The sequence below is a fragment of the Hyperolius riggenbachi genome, chromosome 5, assembly GCF_040937935.1.
Source record: "Hyperolius riggenbachi isolate aHypRig1 chromosome 5, aHypRig1.pri, whole genome shotgun sequence".
NCBI lineage: Eukaryota > Metazoa > Chordata > Amphibia > Anura > Hyperoliidae > Hyperolius > Hyperolius riggenbachi.
In genome coordinates, this window is record NC_090650.1 from 333,050,250 (window position 1) to 333,071,627 (window position 21,378).

General features: G+C 44.0%; 1 protein-coding gene and 1 long non-coding RNA gene across 6 annotated transcripts in view; one reads left to right on the top strand and one right to left on the bottom strand.

Moving 5' to 3' along the window:
• NOL4 (nucleolar protein 4) overlaps window positions 1–21,378 on the bottom strand; it is a 401,146-nt gene that overhangs the window by 271,150 nt on the left and 108,618 nt on the right. The window lies entirely within an intron of this gene.
• LOC137517722 (uncharacterized) overlaps window positions 1–21,378 on the top strand; it is a 58,038-nt gene that overhangs the window by 26,654 nt on the left and 10,006 nt on the right. Inside the window, exon 2 of the long non-coding RNA XR_011020635.1 lies at window positions 6,557–6,624. This is a non-coding gene — a long non-coding RNA (uncharacterized lncRNA). The remainder of the gene's footprint in view (window positions 1–6,556; window positions 6,625–21,378) is intronic.

A 21,378-nucleotide genomic window follows, 5' to 3' on the forward strand; every position in this document is an offset into this window, starting at 1 on the left:
GAAACCTCTGGAGGACCCAGAGTCTTCTCTCTCCAGAGGTAAGAATTTAAAGCTTATATGCTGTATAAAAATCAATTAATAAAAAGAGCCATTGGAAAGTGAGCTAGAAAAGTGGAATAACATTATCTAACAGTAGATGATCACTGACAGTTCAAAACAACTGGCAAATTTCATATTTGGGTTGGAATGTATCTTCATTCATAAAAAGCTTATACAGATGCAGTGAGGGACAGTGGAAAAAGAGGAAGGACTATTTCTCATCCAGTCCTGGTGACAAAATCTTCCTAGCACCAGATGTCTGATGTGAGGAGGGGGGAGGAATTAGTGTAGGGCGAAGGGAAGAATGCAGAAGGTACAGGGGTCTGGGATATAATTTAACCCATCTACTGCTAGAAGGCTGATAAAGCATCCACAGAATGAAAGCAGCAATCATCTTTTAAAAAATGACAGTATCTGTCCAAGTCACGGCATCAGATGTTCCCCAGGAGGAAGACAGAGTGATGCTATAGATCCATCACTCAGATAAGTGCAAGCACTGATAAATTACTGATAAACACAGATGAACATATTGGCCAAAATATTTTACAAAAACACAGAATAAGCTTAAATGAAAACTTGGGCAGAAGGGAAGTCGTCACATGACTGTGGTTTCCTAAGTTAAGATTAAAGCCACAATAATTATAAATGATCTGTGCTCCAAATTATAATATCCTAAGAACTTTATGTTTTAGGGGAGCTAAATACCAGTATTCAAAATATGTTAATGTATAGTCCAAAAATAATTAAGAATAAGCACACTAATTCTGACAACTTAAAAGGGTTTACCTGTTCTAGTATTGTATTAGAACAGCTAACAGTCTAATTCCTACCACAGTCACAATCTTCTACCCCTTACCGTAGAATGAGGCAATTTTTGGCGGGAACCAATAAGCTTATTTGTATTTTTGTCTTTAAATTATACTAATTTTCAACCAAATTTTGGTTTGGTTTGCATGTATCCACCCTTAATATCTCTAATGCGCTACTGGACTGTGTACAGATGATCAATTTACATGTAGTATAAAATAGATATACAGTATGTCTTTATATGGTATCTTCTGTAAATATGGTGAATGTGGTTCATTATTAGGCTTAGAACAGATACCTTTTGTTTCACTTTCAGACTACACTGGACTCCTGCTATTAAGCTTCTCGCAAACTCTTGTGTGGACTTCGGAGCATAATTTGCTTATGTCTCATTATCTCCTTTAATTCCCAGCTAGGTTGTTGCTACTCACTATGCTCTGGGTGCCATACTATGGTTGGTACATGGCAGCCAGGAGGGACAGAGTGACAGTTCTTTCTCATGCCACAGAACAATCATACTATTGCCAGCATTCTCGCCTGATAATGAACATGCTGGCCAGATTACAATGAACAATGAACCTGTACATAACAGTATATTGATAAGACCATGGCATTACTTGAAAGAGATGGTTATTATTCCCCAAACTGTCTTGTATGCATTAAATGCCCAACATATCTCTATGGCATACAGGTGTTGCTGAATACTGGAAATTACCGTACATCATGTGACCTACTAATGCTGCTGCTTAGAGCGCTACATTGTGCAATATATCATCTCTTACTGGAGACATCTGGCCACATTTTTACATGGTACATACTGTATATATTATTCAAAACTGTTGCACATATACTTCAAAATATTACATCTCCTAATTAAAATAATTATCTAGCTACATTTCTGGAGATATCTAGCTGCCATTAACATTGTATGACACATGCTTCTTTATTGTTGCTGTTGAAACTGCTATACAAATATTATACACTCTGTCATCTCCTTCTGGAAAATATTAGCTGTACTTCTTTTTCGTGTGTATTGACTAAATACTGCTTTTGTATATAAAGAGTGTATATGCATTACACATTACACCATCTCTTAGGCTTGGTTCACACATACAAAGGTGTCCAGTCCTGTCAGTTTTTTACAGTTGGCATCAGTTTTGTACTTTCTATGGCTATAACACATAAATCTCTACATTTACGGTCCAGTCCTATTCTGTCATTTTTGTATGTGTTTCTATGCTGTGTTCACACATAAAAGGTGTACATTTCCATGTCTGAGGATTTATTTTGGTGAGTCCTGGTGGTTGAAGCTCCAACCACCAAGGTTCTGCAATGAGAGAGACCAGGAGCCCAATGGTGCAGTATCGTTGAGAATGTCACTGTAAATGAAGTATTAAAATATACTCACAAAGGTGGGTTGCACTCCTGCAACCACCAACAGAGCCTGCGAGAAATTAACCGTCCCCGCTCGGTATCCCAGGTCTGTTGTACAGGTTACGGGTCGGTCACTCACCTTGAAATACTGATACACGTGGTATACAATAACTGCCCCAAAAAGGTGGCAGTAACTACTAGACAAGACAGTGGGAGACGCCCAAGAAATACTTATGACTCTAATAAATATAATTTAGGGGTAAAAAGATCTCACCTCCATAAAAGAACTAACCACATAGGTAGATATATATTTATTGATGCACTAATATATATTTATTGATGCGCTAAAAAGACAACGCTTTTCACGGGTACTGGCCCGCTTCCTCAGGCCAATAAAAAGTGCCTAAGTTTGCAGCAGTCGCAAGTGTGGGCGTCTCTCTACACTCATAAAATTGTACATTTCCAGTCTGCTCCAGTCCTGTCAGTTTTGTATCCATTTTCTATGGGTGTGTTCACACATAAAAAGTGTACAGTCCCAATCCAGTCAAGTAAAACTGATAGAAAACTGAAAGGACAGGACTGGACCTGAAATGTGCGGATTTATGTGCGAACCAAGCATTATTCCCAGTACTCTGTTGCATTTTTGTAGTTTGCTACAAACCATAATATAATACTGGTTAGTTCACACTAGGGCAGTGGTTCCCAATGTGTCGCGGCAGCTTTGGGTATGTGTCGCGGCTCTCGGAGGGGAGCAGCGCAGTGGAGGGAGAAGAACTGTGGGCAGCGGCGGAGAAGGGGGCCATCTCCCCCCCTTCTCTCACCTTAGGGTGCTCTGCCTCCCTCACTCTCCCCTCCGATACTAACTGTGGCGGGCTGGCGGCACTTGGCAGTGGGCGGGACTTACCTTCCGTGTCGCTCCATGCGCCGGCCGGAAGTTCTGGCTCTGCAGCCGCTGCTCTGGATCAGGCCAGAGTAGTGGCAAAACATCCCGCGCCGGCGACGAGACCAGACGGGACAGAGACACGGAAGGTAAGTTCCGCCTCTCTGCCAGCCACCGCACTTCGTTCTGGAGGAGAGAGCGAGAGCACCCTGAGGTGCCGCTCTCCTTCCCTCGATCTCTCTCCTCCTGGGGGGGGGCACCTGGCTACATATATTGGGCACATATATCCCTGGCTACATATACCCCTGACTACATATACCGGGGACATATACACCTGCCTACATATACTGTGGACATATACACCTGCCTACATATACTGGGGACATATACCCCTGCCTACATATACTGGGGACATATACCTCTGGCTACATATACTGGGGACATATACACCTGCCTATATATACTGGGGACATATACACCTGCCTACATATACTGGGGACATATACACCTGCCGACATATACTGGGGACATATACCCCTGCCTACATATACTGGGGACATATACCCCTGCCTACATATACTGGGGACATATACCCCTGCCTACATATACTGGGCACATATACTCCTGGCTACATATACTGGGGACATATACCCCTGGCTACATATACTGGGGACATATACCCCTGGCTACATATACTGGGGACATATACCTCTGGCTACATATACTGGGGACATATACCTCTGGCTACATATACTGGGGACATATACCCCTGGCTACATATACTGGGGACATATACCTCTGGCTACATATACTGGGGACATATACCGGGGACATATACACCTGCCTACATATACTGGGGACATATACACCTGCCTACATATACTGGGGACATATACACCTGCCTACATATACTGGGGACATATACCCCTGCCTACATATCCTGGGTACATATACCCCTGGCTACATATCCTGGGCACATATACCCCTGCCTACATATCCTGGGAACATATACCCCTGGTTACATATCCTGGGCACATATACCCCTGCCTACATATCCTGGGCACATATACCCCTGGCTACATATACTGGGCACATATATCCCTGGCTACATATACTGGGCACATATATCCCTGGCTACATATACTGGGGACAACTGGCTGTTTGTCATTATGTGCATTTACTGGTGAAAAGCTGTCTCTTATTATGTGCATTTACTGGTGAAAAGCTGTCTCTTATTATGTGAATTTACTGGTGAAAAGCTGTCTCTTATTATGTGAATTTACTGGTGAATAGCTGTCTCTTATTATGTGCATTTACTGGTGAAAAGCTGTCTCTTATTATGTGAATTTACTGGTGAAAAGCTGTCTCTTATTATGTGCATTTACTGGTGAAAAGAGGTCTTTTATTATGTGCATTTACTGGGGAAATGCTGTCTCTCATTACGTGCATTTACTGGTGAAAGGCTGTCTGTCATTACCTGCATTTACTGGTGAAACGCTGTCTCTTATGTGCATTTAGTGGGAAAACGCTGTCTCTCATTACATGCATTTAGTCTACGTGTCACGGAGATCTGAACGTTTGGTTTGATGTGTCACGACTCCAAAAAGGTTGGGAACCACTGCGCTAGGGGCTTGATTCACTAAACCATGATAACTGATATCACGGTCCCGCTAGTGTTTAGCCCGGTTTTCATGCGCAATTGCGAATTGTTCGCGCGCAAACATGAATTTTCGCAAAATGCGAGGGGAAACCGTTACGCGTGTTATAATGCACGCAAAACGCTACCGCGACCGTGATATCAGTTATCACGGCTTAGTGAATCAAGCCTTAAGCTAGGTCTACAGGCTCCGATGTGCCTTATCAATCGAGCCGCTGATGCGACTCGATTGATAAGATCCGACAGGTCCGATCTCGCCGCCGCCGATTCCCTGCTCATTACCCACGAGCGGACAATAGCAGGAAATCGAGCAGAAAATAAGCGGCGCCGGCGGGGACGAGCGGGTATCGAATCCGACGCACGCACGGATGAGTGGGGACGCGGCGGGTATACACGGGGATGCGGAAGAGTCGATCCGGCGGCTAATCGAGCCGCCGGATCGCTCCGTCTAGATGGGGCTTAAGGTCCGCTTCCTGTTCATGCATTTGTGTCTAGATTTGTCTGTTGTGTTTCACAAAGCCGATCTACACATTTTTTCGGACAGCAGATGCATTTATATAAAATGGTCCCTAGAGCAGTGGGACTACCGTAACCCAGTAAAGTGCAGAGTGTATCCGTGCTATCTAAATACACTGATACTCAACCGTACTGTGAACCAGCTCTTAAAGGACTTCCGAGGTCAAAATCCGGGCCCAAAACATAAAAAAAGTTAGCTACCTTCATGGCTTTGTAAGGCACGGAGGACGCCGTCCGCGCCCTCCGTGCCGTTCCGCCTGGTCCCCTCTGGTGAATAGCCCCCCGAAAGGCTGCGACCCCACGGTCCGGGTCGGCATCTTCTGCCCCTATAAAGATGGCCGCCGGAGCTGGCCACGGCTGCGCAGTCCGCATAGCCGCTACTGCGGCTGCGCAGCTCTAGGGCCAACCCCCCGATCACGTAACAGGCAGCGTGGATCGGAGGGTTGGCCCTAGAGCTGCGCAGCCGCAGTAGCGGCTATGCGGACTGCGCAGCCGTGGCCAGCTCCGGCGGCCATCTTTATAGGGGCAGAAGATGCCGACCCGGACCGTGGGGTCGCAGCCTTTCGGGGGGCTATTCACCAGAGGGGACCAGGCGGAACGGCACGGAGGGCGCGGACGGCGTCCTCCGTGCCTTACAAAGCCATGAAGGTAGCTAACTTTTTTTATGTTTTGGGCCCGGATTCTGGCCTCGGAAGTCCTTTAAAGAGGAGCTGTCAGCCATACTATCTCAGAAAAAAAAAATCACATGTATAAGTAGATAAATACTTGCTCTACTTACATAACATATGTATTGCACTGTCCAAATTTTGATTTTAGTGATTTTTCTACAGTAAAAAAAGAGAAAATCCTTCTTAGCATTTCCCATTTTAAGTGTGGCTATTTTGAAGCCAATCCTGATATTGTTTCCTCCCTTACTCTCCTCTGCCTGATTTGCCCGCCCTTCACTATAGAAAGTGCATTGTCTCAGCATGAGAAATATTAGCCAATCAGAGAGGAACAGAGGTGTGGAAAGAAAAAACATGAGGGAAAGAGGCTTCAGCCAATCAGGCTGCATTAGTTATGTCTGAAGTACAGAAGCAAAAAAGGACAACCCAGCATGTCCTGCAACTTCCTTTTTGTGTACCACATTTTGTGTGTACCAAATAAGAGTAAGGTAAACTGGGGAATGATAATTTATCAACAAGAAAAGTAATAGTGATTTTAACTTTTGGATCGCCTGGTTAGCATCCTTATTACTTGTTTACCAGATAAAAATAAATTATTTTTTATTTTATGCCCGACAGTTACACTTTAACGAGAACCTCTGTCCACATCCTGTGAAGGAAAGCCATTCTCTGAAGACATTATGCAGGTATCCATGTTTGCTCTGAAATGGCCTATTTTTGAGACCCAGGTCTGAGTCCTTTTTTGCCTCACTAAGCCACTCACATTACCTGTCATCAACTCCAGTCATGTGATATTTGTGACAGGATTAATGGGCAGCAGCCCTTCAATTAGCATACAACAGCTCTTCTTGTGAGACAGAAAAATCTGCAACCCAGAGATTCATACATGGAAAGTATTAGTGCTTGATTGCCATAGCAAACAGTCCTATTTCACGTTTCATTTGCATTGTAACATTACAGTTGGAAGCATGACAAATGGTTTAGGCCCTTTAGGGAAACCCAAAGCCATTTTAACATACAATAAGGTACCGGAAGTCCTGTGCTCATCATGTCCCCCTATGAGACACTGAAAACATAAATTAAAAATCAGATAACAGTAAAGCTCTTAAGCTACAACAGTAACAGTAAAGCTCTTAAGCTACATCTACACGGTACAATTTTCCATCAGATCGACTGGTGATCTGATAAGAAACTGCATCATGTGTAGATGTCCAAATTGTTTCTGACCGATTTTGCGATAGATTTTGCATTGATAAGTACACAAAATCTATTGCAAAATCTATCCCAATCCGATTGGACCGGTTGGAAATTATATAATAGATCCGTTGATCTGACAGAAAATTGTACCATGTAGATGAGGCTTTACCATCACCCATTGGGCCCTAATCAGTTAAACTTTTTTCTCCTGAGTTTTCTCAAAATGCCTTTTAAGGCATCAGCAAGCAAAACCTTCTTTTGTCCTCCTCTAGAATCACCTTCTCTCATCAACGTGTACAAGATATCTCATGTGCTCCGCCACTCCTCTGGAATGTTCTTCCACAACACTTCCTTCACTTTCCAACCTTTTGATATCTTTAACCTCCCTGGCGGTAAGCCCGTGCTGAGCACGGGCTATGCCGCGCAGGGGGATTTCTCAGGCCCTGCTGGGCCAATTTTGATAAATTTTTTTTTTGCAGCGCGCAGCTAGCACTTTGCTAGCTGCGTCTGCCCTCTGATCGCCGCCGCTCTTTACCGATTACGCGGCGCTCGCTGCGCCGTGAGGCCCCCCCAATCAGTGCCAGGCAGCGCTGAGGGGTAGATCGGGTCTCCCAATGACGTCACGACATCGATGACGTCATGCCGCCCATCGCCATGGCGACGGGGGAAGCCCTCCAGGAGATCCCGTTCTTTGATCTCCGATCGCCGGAGCGGCTATCATGTAGCGAGACTTTGTCTCGCTACATGAAAAAATAAAAAAATAAAATAAAAAAAAGACTTTGCTGCCCCCTGGCGGATTTTTTATAAACCGCCAGGAGGGTTAACCACCTTAGCGGTATGGACGAGCTCAGCTCGTCCATCACCGCCGGAGGCTGCCGCTCAGGCCCTGCTGGGCCGATTTTCATGAAATAAAGAGCAGCACACGCAGCCGGCACTTTGCCAGCCGCGTGTGCTGCCCGATCGCCGCCGCTCTGCGGCGATCCGCCGCGAGCAGCGGCGAAAGAGGGTCCCCCCAGCCGCCTGAGCCCAGCGTAGCCGGAACAAAAAGTTCCGGCCAGCGCTAAGGGCTGGATCGGAGGCGGCAGACGTCAGGACGTCGGCTGACGTCCATGACGTCACTCCGCTCGTCGCTATGGCGACGATGTAAGCAAAACAAGGAAGGCCGCTCATTGCGGCCTTCCTTGTTTATTCTGGGCGCCGGAGGCGATCGGAAGAACGCCTCCGGAGCGCCCTCTAGTGGGCTTTCATGCAGCCAACTTTCAGTTGGCTGCATGAAATAGTTTTTTTTTTAATTTAAAAAAAACCCTCCCGCAGCCACCCTGGCGATTTAATCAGAACGCCAGGGTGGTTAAACACCCTGTCAAAACTCACTTCTTCAGACAAGCATACGCTCTACCTTAGGCCATTCCCCCTTTGATCTAGGCCAATCTGCACCCCTACTATATATCCAAAAAAAACTGCCTCTAGGTATTTTTATTGTATACTAGTACCCACCCCATTCCTTTAGATTGTAAGCTCGCAAGGGCAGGGCTCTCTCCCCCTTTTGTGTTTTGGAATTTGTTATGCATTCTATTCATCATGTTACTTTTGTCACTGTAATTACCCATTCTGTATTTTGTATCAATTCTGTATTTTGTTTATTGGTGTATACCATTGTCTGCATTATTATGTACCCCATGTTTGTTTTTTTACTTTGTACAGCACCAGGGTATATTTAGTTGCTTTATAAATCATTAATTTACAATTTTACCAACTTCTTGGTTCTTAATCAATTGCAGAGTGATGAAAAGTTATATTAAAGTTAAAAAAAACTGTCTCCTAGTAGAAAATTCAGGACTAACAAGACCCTGTAGTGAGAAAAACATAAAGTCAGTCCCCTTGGTTTGGTTTCCTCAGTGTACGTGAAAATAACTTTTGGTTCCCCTAAACAGGGGTCTCAAACTCGCGGCCCCCGGGCCATTTGCGGCCCTCGATACAATATTTTGTGGCCCTCGCCGGCAAAAGCTTCCTTATAGTTCGCTTCAGTGCTCCCAAGTAATCCGCCGCATCCCCGCCGCTAAACGAGGGCTGCAGAGCCCCCAAATCACCCGGGGGCAATCCACAGGCATTTCCTGGAAGGGGCAGAGCTTTCAGCTTCAGCTCTGCCCCTCCTGACGTCAATCGCCGCACGGATCGCCGCCTCTACCCGCCCCTCTCTGTGAATGAAGAGTGAGAGGGGCGGGCAGAGGCGGCAATGCGCCGTGATTGGGAAATTCCTTTTGCGGCCCAGCCTCATCCTGACTTTGCCTCCTGCGGCCCCCAGGTAAATTGAGTTTGAGACCCCTGCCCTAAAACTTGCTTGCTCTCACCTGTGAGTGTATACAGCCTCTCTTTGTGATCTAAAAGCCCAAAACACAAGCTGAAAATAGGCAATATCATCTACTAACAATGTCATAATGCTTATGATGTGCATGATAAAGCTCCGTGCCACAGTTTTTCATGTACAGTATTACTATTAGCAAAAACATGCTTAAATCTAACTTGTTTTCCACATTTACTGCATAGACCGGTCCAGCGAACAGACCGTTTTCTTGCCAGAATAATAAAGTTCAAGGTTGCATTTTTTAAACAGCACAAAAGAACGTGTTTATAAAAAGGTGGAGGCTTTAACAAAAGATGGAGTGCTTTACCTTTCATCCCCATCTGTATTTATCGTAGTTCTGTGCACAGTACATACGGCTATGGAGACCTTTATGACTTGTTGAAAAGTCACAGATGGAGAGGAAAACATCACATAATCTGTTAAAAGACCCTTATTATCTAAATTAACAGAACACCTACACTGCCACCTACCAGTGAGAAAACCAGACCACAGTCTCCATAAACCTCAGACTTTGCATGACAGGATATATTTACAGTCACAACTCTGTTAACAGATGTAGGGTGATTTCATGGAACAAACTTGCTAAGAATGCAAGTGACCCTGAAAACTGAGCAGATATTATGTGAACTATAGGATCAGATTCCTGGGTATATACCGTATCATTGCTGAGGACATCATTAGTGATAAGCTGCTCACACGACTGCTATAGTTACTCTATTGTAGTTTCAGTAGCAGGGCAGAAGCCCATTTTTGCCCCCCCCCCCCCCCCCCCCCCCAATGTTCTGCCAACCGAACAGAAGGATGAAACATGGTGTAAAATACATCTTTTTACTTTACATTGCACTGGGCATAACAGGCTGGACATAGTACTTAGAGCAATGGGGTTGTTTTACTGACAAAATTGTATGTGAGCTACCATTGGCTGTAAATGTTATAACCCAACAGATAACATGAAGGTTATGCATGATATAGGAAGTGAATGTATACATATAGTTAGTGTACTGCAATATACAGCTCTCAAACTATATATTTTATCATCACAAAAAAAAAGCACACTACATCAAGCCCATTGAAACTATTCTTGGTTTAGTAGAAACATGCATTTATTTACAGGTGTGCACATAAAGACACAAAGAGGAACTTTCGGAAAAAAGAAGGGCAGGGAAATTTGCTTCGAAGTGATGCAAAAGTGCTGATACATAAAGCCAATGTGCAGACAACAGAACCTGTAAACTCAGTCAGACTATCTCAACCTTTCCATTCATGCTTTTTTCATCTTTGAAAGATACAACAAAAAGCTCTTGCCCTACAAACTTGTTAGTAAGAGTAAACTTCATATTGTGAAAAGACCAGGAGCAACTGTGACATCGCTTAAAGGACCACTAAAGCATAAAAAAAGTAAGCAATTAAAATCAGACAGAACCGACAGGTTTTGGACAAGTCCATCTCCCCATGGAGGTTTCTCAGGGTTTTCTTTGTTTTAAAAGCATTTCCTGAATGGCAGTTGCTAAGTCTAACTGCCAAAATAGTAAGATATCAGCCAGCCTCCCTACTGCTTGTACACTGTTTTGGCAGTAAGACATTGCAACTGCTATTCAGAAAACCCTGAGAATCCCCCATGAGGAGTTATAAAGTCTACCACTACCCCCTTTTAAACTGTTTTTAATATATCTTATTCTGCTCTGGAGCCTCGATATTCCTAATAATTGCCCCTTACAATCGTATGGGCAGAGATTTCACATGCAGTAAAGCATCATGGTGCAACACGCATAATGTAAACTCCCCCTAGTAAGGGGTTCATTGCCATTTATATGCTCTTATATTTGAGTTGGAAGTACAAATGCTGGAATGACCTTCCAAATGCCACTAAATGCTTTACACAGCTTTAAGATGCATCTGCATAGCGTCCGTCTGTTGCTCAAATGTTGCATTCAATTGAAAGTAATGTGAAAAGCTGAGAAAAATTCATAAGTGCATAAAATTGAATGATAAATAAATACACAAATGCTGTTACGAACTAGCTCTAGACCTAAATAATATACTGGTAAACTCCTTTTAATATCATGGTGCAAAGAGCAGTCAACTGAGATACCCTACTGTCATTAATCAGAATTTTATATTCAGCAATTTTCTATACTGTGATTAGACAATGTTTCCCAGGCTAGCTGACGCCTACTGTATTTAGTTACAGGCCTAAAGTAAAGGTTTACAGGCTTATTAACACATATATGTAAGCTTGTTACTAGTGGTGGTCATGTCTAGGAGAACTCAAGTAGAAGCATGTGATCAATTTGGTCAGGTGATAGATGTGCAAGTCTCTAATTTGCTAGTAATAATCATGTGATCTCAGCAAATCTGAGCTTTGCAAATCTATCAGCTGATTAAACAAACCGCATGCTTCTCCTAGACATAACCATCACTACTTATTGCTAGCAGAAAAATGCTGCTCAATGTAAGGGAATTCAGCTATACAGAGGCATCATTGTTTTCACAGCTATCTGGACAATGAAGAAGTTTTTGTTTAGCAACAATTATTGTACCAGATGGCAATAAGTGAGTTGGACGCAGCAGATCCATTGTGTTCCATTATAAATGTATGGTAGCCTGGACGTCTGTGACCGTTTGTGAGTTCTGGATTCATAATCGGAGATTGGTACTTGTTGTCGCTTAAGCTCCATCTGGTTAGTCACCAAAATAATACTCCTTCTCTTACAGAGATTAAAAATAAAATAAAATGCCACTAGCATGATTGACATGAGCTGACTGAGTGTCACTTATGTATGCAGACAATGCAAGGAGAGTTTTTGAATGTGCCGTTTAATATTCCAGCAAGTAAAAGAAAAGGACCATGGATAAAGGAGACAAGGAAGGATTTGCTTGTTTTTACATGCATAGAGCTTTCACTATAATTGTATTTATTCTCTGTATCAAATACAACTATAGGAAGCAAGTAATTGAGAATTAAAGGCAAATACATATGAAACTAAAGTCAATATGTTGCTGCCTTTTCTTACAGCATTTTCACAATGGGAGCAGCGTTGCGTTCCCTGTAAAAACAGGAACGTAACGGAACAAAGTGCACCGCACATTACGTGACTTTGCCATGTGTGTTGCGCATACTGTGAAGCATACAGTCAATGAATTATGCTTCAACGTCGCGGTTAACGCAAGCATTATGCGGTAACGTTGGGACACAGCACTCCATTAGCTCGCATAGCACTGGATGTACCATGAACGTAGGTTTTCCATTGCAGTGCAACTTTCTGCATTGGAATGCGTCCGTTACATTGCACCACTGAATGGCCAACTGTGAACAGGGCCTAAATCTACTAATGTCACCCAAATAGATCATTTGTGATTACTGCAGGTGTCATTCGTCTATATGTGGTGCGGGGATAGTGTAGATCCCTCTCAATGCGATCAGGCCCCTATATCCAGGACCAGGCTGCTCCCAAAAAAAGTCACTGAGAATGGATAAAGAGAGGAGAGGGGCGCGCTAAGTCCTTTGAGTGATACTGATGTAATACAATAGGACAGGTCTCACCTGTTTAAGAAGCGGCCGGCACAGCGTGCACACAGCCCGGATACGCTTTGTCCCTCTTAGCCGAGCCGGGGACTGAGCTCAGGCGCAGGGCGGAGGTGACGTCATACACTCCAGGAAATGGAAAGTCCGTTGCCCAGTAACACCAGAACGCTCTGTACAGAGTCGCTGGCGCTCCGTGTCACTGGATGTTAATGCTGCAAAGCTCCATCGGGAGGCAAGGAGGAAGCACATATACTAGAAAAGTATAAAGTTTTTAATAAAAACAACGCGTTTCGCGGAGATACAGTCTCCGCTTTATCAAGTTAATGCATGTTTGAATAAGGGACTGCATAGACATATATACCCTCCTCCTCATACACATGTCTCTAATTGACCAATCTGCAGTGCATGGGTGGGGCCCAACAGATCACATTCCCTCTAATACAGGGAAAAAGGCCATACAATTGCTAATAGAAGGGAAATGGCAACAAAAAAATGTGTAAATAGAAAAAGGCAGGACTCCACTGACATGGGCATTGTATGTCAGTGGAGTCCTGCCTTTTTCTATTTACAAATTTTTTGTTGCCATTTCCCTTCTATTAGCAATTGTATGGCCTTTTTTCCTGTATTAGAGGGAATGTGATCTGTTGGGCCCCACCCATGCACTGCAGATTGGTCAATTAGAGACATGTGTATGAGGAGGAGGGTATATATGTCTATGCAGTCCCTTATTCAAACATGCATTAACTTGATAAAGCGGAGACTGTATCTCCGCGAAACGCGTTGTTTTTATTAAAAACTTTATACTTTTCTAGTATATGTGCTTCCTCCTTGCCTCCCGATGGAGCTTTGCAGCATTAACATCCAGTGACACGGAGCGCCAGCGACTCTGTACAGAGCGTTCTGGTGTTACTGGGCAACGGACTTTCCATTTCCTGGAGTGTATGACGTCACCTCCGCCCTGCGCCTGAGCTCAGTCCCCGGCTCGGCTAAGAGGGACAAAGCGTATCCGGGCTGTGTGCACGCTGTGCCGGCCGCTTCTTAAACAGGTGAGACCTGTCCTATTGTATTACATCAGTATCACTCAAAGGACTTAGCGCGCCCCTCTCCTCTCTTTATCCATTCGTCTATATGAGCACATACATTTTTTAGTCTTTTAATCAACTGGTTGTGCTTGATTTATTTGGAAGACTGCTACTGTATTTCCCAGCTACTTCTCACAGCTGGGCACCTCCACTCCCCTTCTTATAGGTTAGTATATGTTACTTGGCAGAAATCTGCAGAAGTATGTCTATAAAAAAATTGATTCAGACATGACAAGCAAAGCAATTATAAAATATCCTTTCTTGTGTCAATAATTGACAGTCTACAGTATATAATACATTTGCGTTAATTAGCACACACAAAGATTTTGCAAAAATGATTGACATGACCTCTCTGGCTTCTGGCAGGTTTAATTCAGTAGTTCCTTATTGCCAGAAGAGTGGGAGTATCTTCCCTAGTGCAATGTACGTGAACTGATCCAGCTCATCTCATCTCACTGCCAAGACAGATCAACTGTTTGTGGTCAGTGCTGCAACTTTGTAAAAGTCATGTGTACCTTTTATCACCCTGCTCCACTTACAATAAGAAGCATTTTCTTACTGCTTTTTTTTTTCTTATTAACACTTCAAGGAGGGTGCGAGATTGAGAATGGTTTATTATGCACTGTGCTATACTGTTGTAGCACTCAGGGCTGTGGAGTTGGTGCAAAAATCATCCGACTCCAACTCTGACTCCTCAGTTTATGAAACTAGCGACTCCAGGTTCCTAAAATTTCTCCGACGTCGACTCCTCCAATCCTTTGCGAGGCTATAGAGTGGATACAAAAATCATTCAACTCTGACTTCACAGCCATGGTAGCGCTGACCACAAAGAGTTAATCTCACCAGCACAGATGAGGTAGGCAGGATCAGCTCTGTATTAACAGTGAAAGACTAGCTGCCTCCCCCCAGCTCTTCACTGACTAACTTATTTATTTGAAGACATAACAACAAAAGTTGTTTAGGTGATACCTTTAATGACTAACTGTACAAGATTCCTTTGCAAGATTTCGAAACTTTAAGTTTCTTCTTCAGGCATGTTTCAGAGCTGGATCAGAACCATACAAAATACTGTAACATACTCAGGCTTTATACATGATTTTGTGGAGTGTCCTGCAATCTGATCCAATGTGGTCTTCCTCTTTCTTTGAAATGTAAATGATGATGGAAGGAGGAGTTTAGACAGTTCAAATGATCGGAGTAAGGCCTCGTTCAGACTATACGCGCTGCCGTGCGCATTTTGGCAGCGCGTATAGTGTGCGACACGCAAGAACAGTAGAAGGGCATAGACAGCCCTTCTACCGTTCAAATCATATGCGCTGGCGCTATCGCGTACTGCACGCATTTTTGGGAATCGCAGCACAGATCCCATTCATTGTAATGAATGGGATCTGCAGCGCAGCGCATAGGAGCGCAGATGGCGTGCGATTGGACGCGTTGCGTTCCGATCGCACAGCCATCTGCGCTAAATGATGTGAACGAGGCCTAAGCGTTTAGACAGTTCACAGACTACTATTCACACTATGCAAGCTGCAGCTGACATTTGCACAGAAAGTCATTTTTGCAATCCCATTAGGTCAGATTGCAGTTTTTGCTCAATGTACAAAAATTTGTGGTCTGGAAATGATGATGTATTCAACACAATAGGCACTAAAATACGAGCCTAAACTAGGGCTTTAAGACACAATTAAATCTCGTCTTTCAATTTAACATAACAATCCCCTAGCCACCCCTCCATCACGTGACTAAGCCCCTGCCTACTGCATAGGTAGAGAAGGATGCTAACGGCACCTTATTATTCTCTATGCATGCAACGTATAATAACATCATCCCCTGGGTGCATATCGGCCTATGCATAAGGGAACACCCCAGGGACAACACTATGCATATACATAGGGGGATGCCAGCAGGGACAGAGGGGGCCAACTAGCCACTATGCATACACATATAGGAATTCCAGCAGGGACAGAGGAGACCAATAGGCATAAACAAAGAGGAACTCCCCAAGGACAGAGTGGGCCAATATACATTTATACAGGGGAATTTACCAAGGACAGAGTGGGCCAATATACTGTACGTATACATAGGGGAACATACCAGGGATAGAGTGGGCCAATATACGTATACAAAACCAGGGACAGCGTGGACCAATAAACATATACATAGGGGAACACACCAAGGGCAGAGTGTCGCAATATGATGCATATACAGTATACAGGGAACCATACCAGGGACAGAGTGGGCTACAGAAGGTTCCCTGTAGGTGGTAAGCTGCAACTTCGATCTGGGGAAGGGCAGTAAACTGCTCAAATGCACCCTTACAGCCTTAAAAATTCTTCCCCCAGTGTGTCCCATCCAATTTAAGCATGAGTTCATACAAGTTCAAATTTGTGAGCAACTTTATTTGCAGACCTGGCTACTATGGATTGAACTTTATTCTGAAACGATCACAAAACCCATGCAACTGTTAAGTTACAAATTTAATCTCACTGTCCAATTTATCATCCTGCAGCAACCATCAAGACTGGTGCTGTGAATTTAGCTATTAAGCTGTGCTTTTCTTGTTCATCTCTGACTTCAAGCTTTGACTTGAATTGGATATGTTTGTTTTGGCAGGATGTTATCCCAAGTGTGCAGCATTAGCCTCAGCCGTGGGGATGCTTTTCTTAAATTGATTGATTTTTCATTTTCTTGTTAACATTTATGTGATATGAATGAATTGGTATAGATTTTAGAGCAGTGATAAGTTCCATCCATAGTTGTATTCTTATATACTAGCAGGTTTGCCTAATCACTCAGGTCCTCCAAAGGTCTTTAGCAAGGACCGTTTTCCACAAACAACTTACCTGCAAGTTTGTCAGGTGGTTGCCGGCCATGAGTGCATACTGATTAGTACGCTGGTGAGCTGGGCACAGGGTGAGCTGAGTGACGGCTCACCCTGCTGCCGCTTCTATCTTCGTAAGCGTTACATAGTTACAGTTAGTTTGTTTGAAAAAAGACATTCATCCATCAAGTCCAACCAGAAAAAATAAATAAATAAATAAAACACCATCCTTTACCTGCACATATCCCAGTTGATCCAGGAGAAGGCAAAAAACCTTACAAGGCCTGAGCCAATTAGCCTTAAAAGAGAAAAATTCCTTCCTAACTCCAGATGGCAGTCAGATAAATCTCTGGATCAACCCTCCTGGGAGTTACCTAAAAATTATAGCCGTGGATGCCCTTCAATGCAAGGAAGTTCTATTCCCCTTCCTAGTCATTGCAACACGAAGGGAGATGTAATTAAGGGTCCAGCGATCCCTTGAACCTTGAATTACCCTTAAGCGCCCTGCGTACCAAAAAATTGCTGTCATAGCGGTGCCTAGTTTCAGTACTGAGTGCCATGCACCGAAGCAACGAGTGCTTCGCAATAAGTGCCTTTCGGCTGCAGTCTCATGCAGCCAAATGGTATTATTTGGTGACACCACACGTATCAGCATTTGACATGTGGTGGTGTTACCTGGCGGCAAAAAAAACACAACTTATTTCATCAGAGGGAGGCTGTGCTCAGATGTGACTCCAAAGGGGGCCACGTTCCCAACTCATGTGCCGAGTGCTAGCAAGTGCCTGGCTGGTGCACAAGAGCAGCTGACAGGTGGTGGATTTACCTCCTTCAGCCTCCCATCGAAAAGGGGCCTAAATTGGCTTCTCCAGCTCTATTAATTGAAGTGACATATTAATAACTTGGTTGCACAGATGATATTGTCAGCCTTCTGAGTCCTTATGTTGTTACATGAAATGTTAAAACTGAGACTGGAGTAACACTTTCTACTCTATTTTCTATGACAAACTTACCATTATACGCCATCTAGTGATTACGTGGGTTGAGTTGTGTTGAAAGTGTGAATAATGCCTTTCTGCTAAGCCATTCAACGGAAAGCAAGCACTTAAAGTGAACTTTCCACTAGAAAATAAAAACTGATCATGTATGAGTACAGTGACTAATGAGTTCTTGTAAGCCCCTCGGTACATCTTTGCCTATTCAGTAAGACATGTAACAGGAGTATCAGTGTGCAAAGGGTAATATCCCATAGAAGTTAATAAGAAAATCACTGTGTTTACTTAAAATGTTTTCTATGGACAAGATATGAACAAGAAAGTCAAATGTTCAGTGAATTGGGTAGGCACAGAAGTCTATAACACCATACATCTATGGAGTGTAGAGTCCTGCTTGGAAATGGGCCAATCAAAATAGTCAGGAAGCGCATTTGACTGGTTCAGTTCCAGACTGCATGCAATAAACATTGCATGTAAATTGGATATGCTGGCATTTCACTGATCACCTTAGGTCATCAGTTTTCACTGGCTATTGGCTACAACAACACTTCGAGGGCTGATATGAGGAAACAAGTATATCACACGTGGTCCTACAGGACAAGGCCTAATGCATATTGCATATGCATATTGAGAGGATTAAAACATAATCACACACACACACACACACACACACACACACACACACACACACACACACACACACACACACACACACACGTGTTGGGCGAACAGTGATCGCCACTGTTCGGGTTCTGCAGAACATCACCCTGTTCGGGTGATGTTCGAGTTCGACCGAACACCTGATGGTGTTCGGCCAAACCGTTCGGCAATATGGCCGAACTAAGAGCGCATGGCCGAACGTTCAGCTAGCGCTGTGATTGGCCAAACGGGTCACGTGGTTCGGACCCGAACGCGCTCTGATTGGCCGAACGGTTCACGTGGTTCGGGTAAATAAATACCCGATCCACGTCATTTCTCCGCCATTTGTCTGTGGGTTTAGCTTTGGGTAGGCAGGCAGGGTAGTTCTCTCTCCAGCCAGGCTAGCCAGAGTCCCCCCAGTCATTGTGTCGCTGCTGGGAACAGTAGTACACCGCTCACCCACACTATATAGCATTGTGTTTACTGCCACTCTGTGTACACCGCTCACCCACCACTGTATAGCATTGTGTTTACTGCCACTCTGTGTCTCTGCTGGGAACAGTAGTACACCGCTCACCCGCCACTGTATAGCATTGTGCTCTGTGTCGCTGCTGGGAATAGTAGTACACCGCTCACCCACCACTGTACAGCATTGTGCTCTGTGTCGCTGCTGGGAACAGTAGTACACCGCTCACCCACCACTGTATAGCATTGTGCTCTGTGTCGCTGCTGGGAACAGTAGTACACCGCTCACCCACCACTGTATAGCATTGTGCTCTGTGTCGCTGCTGGGAACAGTAGTACACCGCTCACTCACCACTGTATAGCATTGTGCTCTGTGTCGCTGCTGGGAACAGTAGTACACCGCTCACCCACCACTGTATAGCATTGTGCTCTGTGTCGCTGCTGGGAATAGTAGTACACCGCTCATCCACCACTGTACAATCAATTTTCTCAAAAACTATAAGCTCTTTTTAAAATATTTTTTTTCCTCGTGTACCCACTCCCAAGGTGCACATACCCTGCAAATTTGGGGTATGTAGCATGTAAGGAAGCTTTACAAAGCAAGAAAGTTCGGGTCCCCATTGACTTCCATTATGTTCGGAGTTCGGCGCGAACACCCGAACATCGCGGACATGTTCGGCGAACGTTCGCGAACCCGAACATCCAGGTGTTCGCTCAACACTAACACACACACACACACACACACACTACACTATTGACAAAGCCCTCATTGGTGTAGGGATCATACACACTGAAACTGTGTGTGTGTGTGTGTGTGTATGGGGAGGGGGGTCTTTGCTGATCCCTTCACCACTAAGGGCTGTGTCAATAGCGTAGTAACAACCTGAATCAGAATGCAGCTATCCACCCCACAGTAACAAATAGTGCAGTCCCATCATCACAGTACAAATGGGACGGGGGGAAGCAAAATAGGCCACCAGTGGGTAGTCTGATATAGTGATGCTACCCCGCTGTGTGGTCAGTTCCCCACAGCTAACTGCTGAATTATGCAAAGAGCAAAGAAGCAGACCCAAACACTGAGGGACTATATAGGACATAGATGGCTCATTATATACAGTGTAGACAGATCCTACTCAAAATGTTTTGACCAAACGGTCTTTATCAGGAGCATACATAAACTGTGCAACAAATATTATTATTATTATTATTTAGTATTTATATAGCGCCGACATATTACGCAGCGCTGTACAGTATATATATATCTTGTCACTAACTGTCCCTCAAAGGAGCTCACAATCTAATCCCTACCATTGCCATATGTCTATATTATGTAGTGTAAGTACTGTAGTCTAGGGCCAATTTTAGGGGGAGCCAATTAACTTATCTGTATGTTTTTGGAATATGACATATATAATAGTCCCCCACTACAGCAAATAGCCCAAGTCAGAGCTAAACACCCAGTCTGGGCTCTAACGTAATAAATAGCCATGCAAATGTTGCTTTGATGCGGTGGGGGGCTATTATATATGTTCAGTAGCATTTGTCTACACTGTATATAACGAGCACAGAGCTGGGTAGCATCACTATCTCAGACTACACATTGGTGACCTATTCTGCTCCCTCCCCATTTGCTATATTCCCAGTCAGGTTGTTACTAATTTGCATATATTCAGCAGTGGTGCTCTGGGAGACATCTTAAGCTCACTCCAACCTGAATTATCGCAAATTCTTTCTGTTTTAGGAAAGCAATTTTTTGTTTTTCTTAACATCTTAGTAAGGGGGCTTTTAGGACCATTGTAGTCCCTTACACACTCCAATGAGTTCTGGGTCACCATGAGCTTGCTGGTTAGTCTGTACCTCTCGGTTTACAAGCCCTACTCCATAGAGCCAAATTAATCCATGCCATGCACTGATGAGGATCAAACAATCCGAAACAGTCTGTATGCATGTTGGATTATTATGGCTCTGTACAATTTAACAAGCTGACACATCATTGCATTCCAGCGGTTCTGGAGGTGTGTTTAGCTTCTAAGGGTACAATGGTTAATTTGCATATATTCAGCAGTGGTGCTCTGGGAGACATCTCAAGCTCACTCCAACCTGAATTATCGCAAATTCTTTCTGTTTTAGGAAAGCAATTTTTTGTTTTTCTTAACATCTTAGTAAGGGGGCTTTTAGGACCATTGTAGTCCCTTACACACTCCAATGAGTTCTGGGTCACCATGAGCTTGCTGGTTAGTCTGTACCAATGTGTAGTCTGAGATAGTGATGCTACCCAGCTCTGTGCTCGTTATATACAGTGTAGACAAATGCTACTGAACATATATAATAGCCCCCCACCGCATCAAAGCAACAT